The sequence below is a fragment of the Panulirus ornatus genome, chromosome 10 (assembly GCF_036320965.1).
Source record: "Panulirus ornatus isolate Po-2019 chromosome 10, ASM3632096v1, whole genome shotgun sequence".
Taxonomy (NCBI): domain Eukaryota; kingdom Metazoa; phylum Arthropoda; class Malacostraca; order Decapoda; family Palinuridae; genus Panulirus; species Panulirus ornatus.
Genome location: NC_092233.1, coordinates 57,661,860 through 57,669,359, shown reverse-complemented (window position 1 = coordinate 57,669,359; position 7,500 = coordinate 57,661,860).

The following is a 7,500-nucleotide window of genomic DNA, read 5'->3' as shown; positions in this document are numbered from 1 at the left end:
AAGTGGGAAGGAGTTCGAAGTCAACCATCGTTCTGTTGATGTAGTACCTGACAGGTGTGCAAAGGAGAGGTCGTCAGGTGTCGAGATGGGCGGAGTGTCTGACCATTTCTCGCGGGGGGGTGTGGGAGTTGCTGGCTGGTCGGTCGGCAGCGGGGGAAGGGACAGACGAAACGGAACACGTCTGGAGTCAGACTGAGTATATACATCTAACATATATATATATATATATATATATATATATAAACACATAGAAAAAAGCTATCTACCTTCCATAATTATTTGCATACCTGATTCTATAGAGAGGACAGATGAAACAAAGACAAGACCTTTTTTTTTCTTTCTTTCTTTCTTTCTAATTATATGTTCTTGAATATATAAACACAGTCTGGGTCTGATGGGGGGTGAAGGGGGGGACTTGTTCATGAGCTGGGGGGCCCCCCCGCCCGAGTGTAGAGCTCTCTCTCTCTCTCTCTCTCTCTCTCTCTCTCTCTCTCTCTCTCTCTCTCTCTCTCTCTCTCTCTCTCTCTCTCTCTCTCTCTCTCTCTCTCTCTCTCTCTCTCTCTCTCTCTCTCTCTCTCTCTCTCTCTCTCTCTCTCACGGCTCAGTACAAACAGATAATCACATCAAAGAGCTTCGCCATTGTCTCTTGGCCGTTCGTTCCTTCAGCCATTATAGAATGTCTGAAATGCTTTTTTTTTCCCCCCCAGCCTTTTACTGTCTCTTCATTCCATCTTCCTTCCACCTTTTCAATCGTCATCACATCTTGTTCCGTCGCGTGTATATTCTCTACGTATAAGCAGTCGTTGAAGAGGTAGTCAGTGCTCTCATGAGGTGATACAAATGAATGAGGGAAGGACGCGGGAGATCCGACCGTCTTTGCTGAGTGAGTAGCATCGACCGGGGAGCATCATATTGCTTCTTGTGAATCGGGACACCTTGCAGTGGACACCATTGGAAACTATCGAATGTGTCAAACCGGAGCCAAAGGCTTCCTCTGACGTATCCTGCGGAGGTCGATACGTTATCCTCGGCGACAAAGGAGGGACCTCAAAGGATACGTTGGGGGGGTGAAAGGGGGGGTGAGGGGCCAGGAAGGACTCACACGCGTGATGAGGGAGGGAGGTTCCTCCCTCCTCCCGTTCGCATCCCGTCGCGCCTTACCCCTGGGTGAAATGTAGCTTAAAGGATGCTTAACAAGGAGCACCCCGTGTCTGTCTCATGTGTTCGCGTGTCTGTCTGTCTGTCTGCAGCTCTCTCTCTCTCTCTCTCTCTCTCTCTCTCTCTCTCTCTCTCTCTCTCTCTCTCTCTCTCTCTCTCTCTCTCTCTCTCGCGTGACAACAGACAAAAGCCATGGAACAAAATTCATCCATCTTTAGCTCACAGAACGTAACACACATGCACGCCGCGCGCGCCTCCACCACCACCACCACCACTACATTTCTCTCCGATGTCTGTACCTGAACACAAGACCTGTGGATCCAGCAAGTGGCCTCGTATACCACCTCTTCCCCGTGTCATGATCTTCCTCACGTGCGAAGAGGATCATGCGCTCAGGGCAATGTTGCCAAACAGGTCACGCCGAAATGTAGGCCTGTATGTTTACACCTCCGTCTGTGGCTTGAGAGGGGGAGGAAGAAGGATCCCATTTTGACCCTGAGTGGCAATACTTCCCTCACGGGAGAGGAGTTATGAGCGGCATCGTGGAGGAAGACAGTAAGCTGAGGTAGACAAACAAGAGGAAGATGGCTCGGGGTCCTGGCAGAATTCATGGCGATCTTGCTCGCCGTGAACTATGCAAATGAAAGTGGATGATCTTACAGTCATCAACAATCATTTACGTTTGTCGTCGGGAAACTGGGTGTCGAGTCGTTCTGTCGATGGTCGATTCGTTCTGTTGATGGTCGAGTCGTTCTGTCGATGGTCGAGTCGTTCTGTTGATCGTTCAGACGTCGTGTTGACTGACGGTCGAGTGGATCGATCGCGTTATTGATCGAGGCGTCCAGTTGATGGTGACTGAGGCGTCATGTCGACAGTTAAGACGTCCTGTCGATTCTCGAGGCATCATCCTGTCGACGGATGAAGGCATCCTGTGGACAGGTAAGGCATCCTGTCGATAGGCGAACCTTTCCGTCGATGGTTGAGGCGTCCTATTGTTAAGAAGGATTCAAAGGGATGGAAGCAACTATGATCCTGCGGGTGGGTAGACGATGACTCCCGCCAACTTCGACTCTCTTCCACGGTGACAAGTGCCGGTCGGTTAGGTCTGGATGCCTCCTACGTCCGTCCCCCCGCTTGTTCCTATCAAGCGTTTACCTCCTCCGTCGTGAGTGATTTGATCGCTCTCTCCCTCATGCCCGTGGCATGTGGAGACAGTGTGTGTGTGTGTAGTAAGGCCATGGATCGCGCCCCTTGCCTTGTGCCTCCATTCGTCTCTATTCCTGCCTGAAATCATCGCAAAAAGCTAGACTTCCGTGGAATGGAACGTTGCTGATGTGCCATCCTTAACCAACGAGTCTCTCTGGTCCGTTGTTACGTAGATGATTTCTAGCGGCGTACGTACGTAACTCAACCCGTCCTCCTCCCCTTCCCCGACCTGACCACCCTATAAGATCGCACTTTTCGGCAGCTCATTCCCCTCCAGATCTACTTGAATGACTCGACGTCTAACTCCTCCTCCACACCATGTTCCACTAAGCGGACACCTTCTCCCATATTCTCCTTCCGTAAAGTCTTTTTAAGTACTTTTCCAATCACAGGGGGGGGGGGGGGGGGGACACAAGGCGCGTGGGATAAATAATATCACTCTCCATGTCTTCAAGAAATGTTTCCCCCCCTTTAAGCTACGTTCGATGTGTGGTCGTCTATTCTAAGCTCTGGTCTAGATAAATGTAGCGTCTAGGACGCACGCATACTTTGATGCCACCCTTTCCCTCTCATCTTCACGACAATTACCCGTGTACACTCTCGCGTCTGCTTTCCCAAAGTCTTGGAAAATCTCATCAGCTGTCGCTATCCGTAACGTAGAATCTCATTCCCTTGTTGTCAGATCCCAAAACTGCTTTTGCGGCACAATATCCCATCTGGGATCTCGCATGTTGCCCCCACCTCTGGTCCTCGTCTCTTGGGGAATTTGAAGAATCTTTTGCTGTGGCCTTCAACACCGTTCTAAAACATCTGACTTTCTCATTGTCTACTTTTCACGTAGTAGTAGTAGTAGTAGTAGTAGTAGTAGTAGTAGTAGTAGTAGTAGTAGTAGTAGTAGTAGTAGTAGTAGTAGTAGTAGTAGTAGTAGTAGTAGTAGTAGTAGTAGTAGTGGTAGTAGTAGCAGTAGTAGTAGTAGTAGTAGCAGTAGTAGTAGTAGTAGTAGTAGTAGCAGCAGCAGTAGTAGTAGTAGTAGTAGTAGTAGTAGTAGTGGTAGTAGTAGTAGTAGTAGTAGTGGTAGTAGTAGTAGTAGTAGTAGCAGTAGTAGTAGTAGTAGTAGTAGTAGCAGCAGCAGTAGTAGTAGTAGTGGTAGTAGTAGTAGTAGTAGTAGTAGTAGTAGTAGCAGCAGCAGCAGTAGTAGTAGTAGTAGTAGTAGTAGTAGTAGTAGTGGTAGTAGTAGTAGTAGTAGTAGTAGTAGTAGCAGTAGTAGTAGTAGTAGTAGTAGTAGTAGTAGTGGTAGTAGTAGCAGTAGTAGTAGTAGTAGTAGTAGTAGTAGTAGTAGTAGTAGTAGTAGTAGTAGTGGTAGTAGTAGTAGTAGTAGTAGTAGTAGTAGCAGTAGTAGTAGTAGTAGTAGTAGTAGTAGTAGTAGTAGTAGTAGTAGTAGTAGTAGTAGTAGTAGTAGTAGCAGCAGCAGTAGTAGTAGTAGTAGTAGTAGTAGTAGTAGTAGTAGTAGTAGTAGTAGTAGTAGTAGTAGTAGTAGTAGTAGTAGCAGTAGTAGTAGTAGTAGTAGTAGTAGTAGTAGTAGTAGTAGTAGTAGCAGTAGTAGTAGTAGTAGTAGTAGTAGTAGTAGTAGTAGTAGTAGTAGTAGTGGTAGTAGTAGTAGTAGTAGTAGTAGTAGTAGTAGTAGTAGTAGTAGTAGTAGTAGTGGTAGTAGTAGCAGTAGTAGTAGTAGTAGTAGTAGTAGTAGTAGTAGTAGTAGTAGTGGTAGTAGTAGTAGTAGTAGTAGTAGTAGTAGCAGTAGTAGTAGTAGTAGTAGTAGTAGTAGTAGTAGTAGTAGTAGTAGTAGTAGCAGTAGTAGTAGTAGCAGTAGTAGTAGTAGTAGTAGTAGTAGTAGTAGTAGTAGTAGTAGTAGTAGTAGTAGTAGTAGTAGTAGTAGTAGTAGTAGTAGTAGTAGTAGTAGTAGTAGTAGTAGTAGTAGTAGTATAGTAGTAGTAGTAGTAGTAGTAGTAGTAGTAGTAGTAGTAGTGGTAGTAGTAGTAGTAGTAGTAGTAGTAGTAGCAGTAGTAGTAGTAGTAGTAGTAGTAGTAGTAGTAGTAGTAGTAGTAGTAGTAGTAGTAGTAGTAGTAGTAGCAGTAGTAGTAGTAGTAGTAGTAGTAGTAGTAGTAGTAGTAGTAGTAGCAGTAGTAGTAGTAGTAGTAGTAGTAGCAGTAGTAGTAGTAGTAGTAGTAGTAGTAGTAGTAGTAGTAGTAGTAGTAGTAGTAGTAGCAGTAGTAGTAGTAGTAGTAGTAGTAGCAGTAGTAGTAGTAGTAGTAGTAGTAGTAGTAGTAGTAGTAGCAGTAGTAGTAGTAGTAGTAGTAGTAGTAGTAGTAGTAGTAGTAGTAGTAGTAGTAGTAGTAGTAGTAGTAGTACTTTAGAGACACAGGTGTGGCAACACAGTGAAGGCAGTCAGTAGTGTGCGCGTTCTCTTTAATGACAGTCATAGTAACCCCTCCCTCTCGAAGCCTCCCTCACACTTAACAATCTTCACGCTCTTCCCTCACACTCTCACGCACTCGTCCCTCATCCTCTCATGCACACTTACCTCACTTTCCCGCACTCTTCCCTCACACTCTCACGCACTCTTACCTCCCACTCTCATGCACTCTTGCCTCACTTTCACGCACTCTTCCCTCACACTCGCACGCACTCTTCCCTCATCCTCTCGCGCACTCTTCCCCTCGCAGTCTCGCGCACTCTTCCCCTCGCAGTCTCACGCACTCTTCCCCTCACACTCTCACGCACTCCTATCACTTCAAAGACAATGTCTTGCGGGACCAATCCTCTCTCGCATTCGTTACCATCACAACTTTTAAGTTAACAGCTTTCTAAGCCAGAAGTTAAGGTGATGAGGAATTTTTGCTTGTCTCGAGAAACACACTTGTGTTGTGTCTTTCATTTAAACGTCTTTCAGCCTTATTTCTAACTTTATTTAAAGCCTTACGTAGTTTAAAACAGAGAGACGCACACGACCTCCCCCCCAAGCTAGTACAGATAAAACTCTTGAACACTTAGACGTGTGGATGGCTTTTCATTCTTATCTAGAAAACAGCTGAAATTCCAGTCATATAGATGAGTTGAGAGGATGTTAGGATGTTAATAGATTATCTGTATTGCCATAGAAATCCTTTGTAGAAAGTTTTAAACGATCGTATACTTCCCCGGAGAGGGCGGGAAACCGTAATGCAATGTAAACCTAGAGACACAAACGGGTATGGGGAGGACACGTATAGCAGCGCCCTTCCGCGCTCCCAAATACTTTATAAACCTCTAAAGTAAACTCCAGGTCGTTTACCATTCAGCAAAACAAAGTTATAAGATTAATTTACATTTCCGCTACACTGTCTTAGGCATTGCATTCATCACCGGGATGAGAGGGCAGCTAGAAATGGCCTGACTCGAGAGACATTGAATTCCTCGCTGGGATCTGCATAATTAGCATTTTATAGCATTATCTCAAAGGGCCATTTGCATATGTTAATTCACTGCGACGAGAATTGGTCGCTCACAATGGTTAAATTCCCCCACACACTCGTCTTCTACTGAAGGCAAGGGAATCTCTCTCTCTCTCTTATATATATATAATATATTGGAAAGGATTACAATTTTGCGCGTGATCAAGATATTCCTATGAGTCCACGGGGAAAATGAAACACGATAAGTTCCCAAGTGCACTTTCGTGTGATAATCACATCATCAGGGGGGACACAAGAGAGAAATATAAGTCAGTTGATATACATCGAAGAGACGATGATGTGATTATTACACGAAAGTGCACTTGGGAAGTTATCGTGTTTCACTTTCCCCGTGGACTCATATATATATATATATATATATATATATATATATATATATATATATATATATATATATATATATTATATCAATGTCAATATTTTGGCTAAGGTTCATTGTGATGGACGTAGCAGGATTCGTCTTTGCACTAAACAAAAGTGCAGCAATCTGGAAATCGTACAAGAATATAATCCGGAATGGATGTTTTACCGTCCCTCATATCTTCAACGTCAACACAAACGGTGGAGGAAGTCGAGCAGGTGAGGGAGGAGGAGGAAGAGGAGGAGGAGGAGGAGGAGGAAGAGGAGGAGGAGGAGGGGAAAGGAAGATAAGATATTGGGAAAGAAAATTGGAAAAGTCTCTGTGGAAACAGAGTTCCCTAATGTGTACAAAGGAGTCTCATTTGAAAGTGTCTTATTATCAGAGTTCTCTAAACCCTTGAGTACGATGGGACGACCCTTGAGCACGATGGTACGACCCTTGAGCACGATGGTACGACCCTTGAGTACGATGGAACGACCCTTGAGTACGATGGAACGACCCTTGAGCACGATGGTACGACCCTTGAGTACGATGGAACGACCCTTGAGTACGATGGAACGACCCTTGAGTACGATGGTACTACCCTTGAGTACGATGGAACGACCCTTGAGTACGATGGAACGACCCTTGAGTACGATGGTACTACCCTTGAGCACGATAGGACGACCCTTGAGCACGATGGTACGACCCTTGAGTACGATGGTACGACCCTTGAGCACGATGGTACGACCCTTTAGTACGATGGGACGACCCTTGAGCACGATGGAACGACCCTTGAGTACGATGGTACGACCCTTGAGCACGATGGTACGACCCTTGAGCACGATGGTACGACCATTGTACCTGACGGTGCAAGAATTTATGTGGCATTAATTCCAGTCTGGGAGTAAGGATGGGATAGGATAACTTCCGTAAGATATATACAGTCCAGAATTTTTTTTTATATCTTATTTTTTTTGAAGTAGATGTTAACCACTGGTTCGTCTCCTGTGTCACTATTGATCACCTCACTGGGTTAATAGTCGCGCCTCTCTCTCTCTCTCTCTCTCTCTCTCTCTCTCTCTCTCTCTCTCTCTCTCTCTCTCTCTCTCTCTCTCTCTCTCTATTTCTCTCTCTCTAGCTCTAACTCAAACTCTTAACCTGGTTCTGACTCAAACTGACACACTTACTTTCACACACAAACACACACACACACACACACACACACACACACACACACACACACACACACACACACACACACACACTCTCTTCAACTGTTTTTTG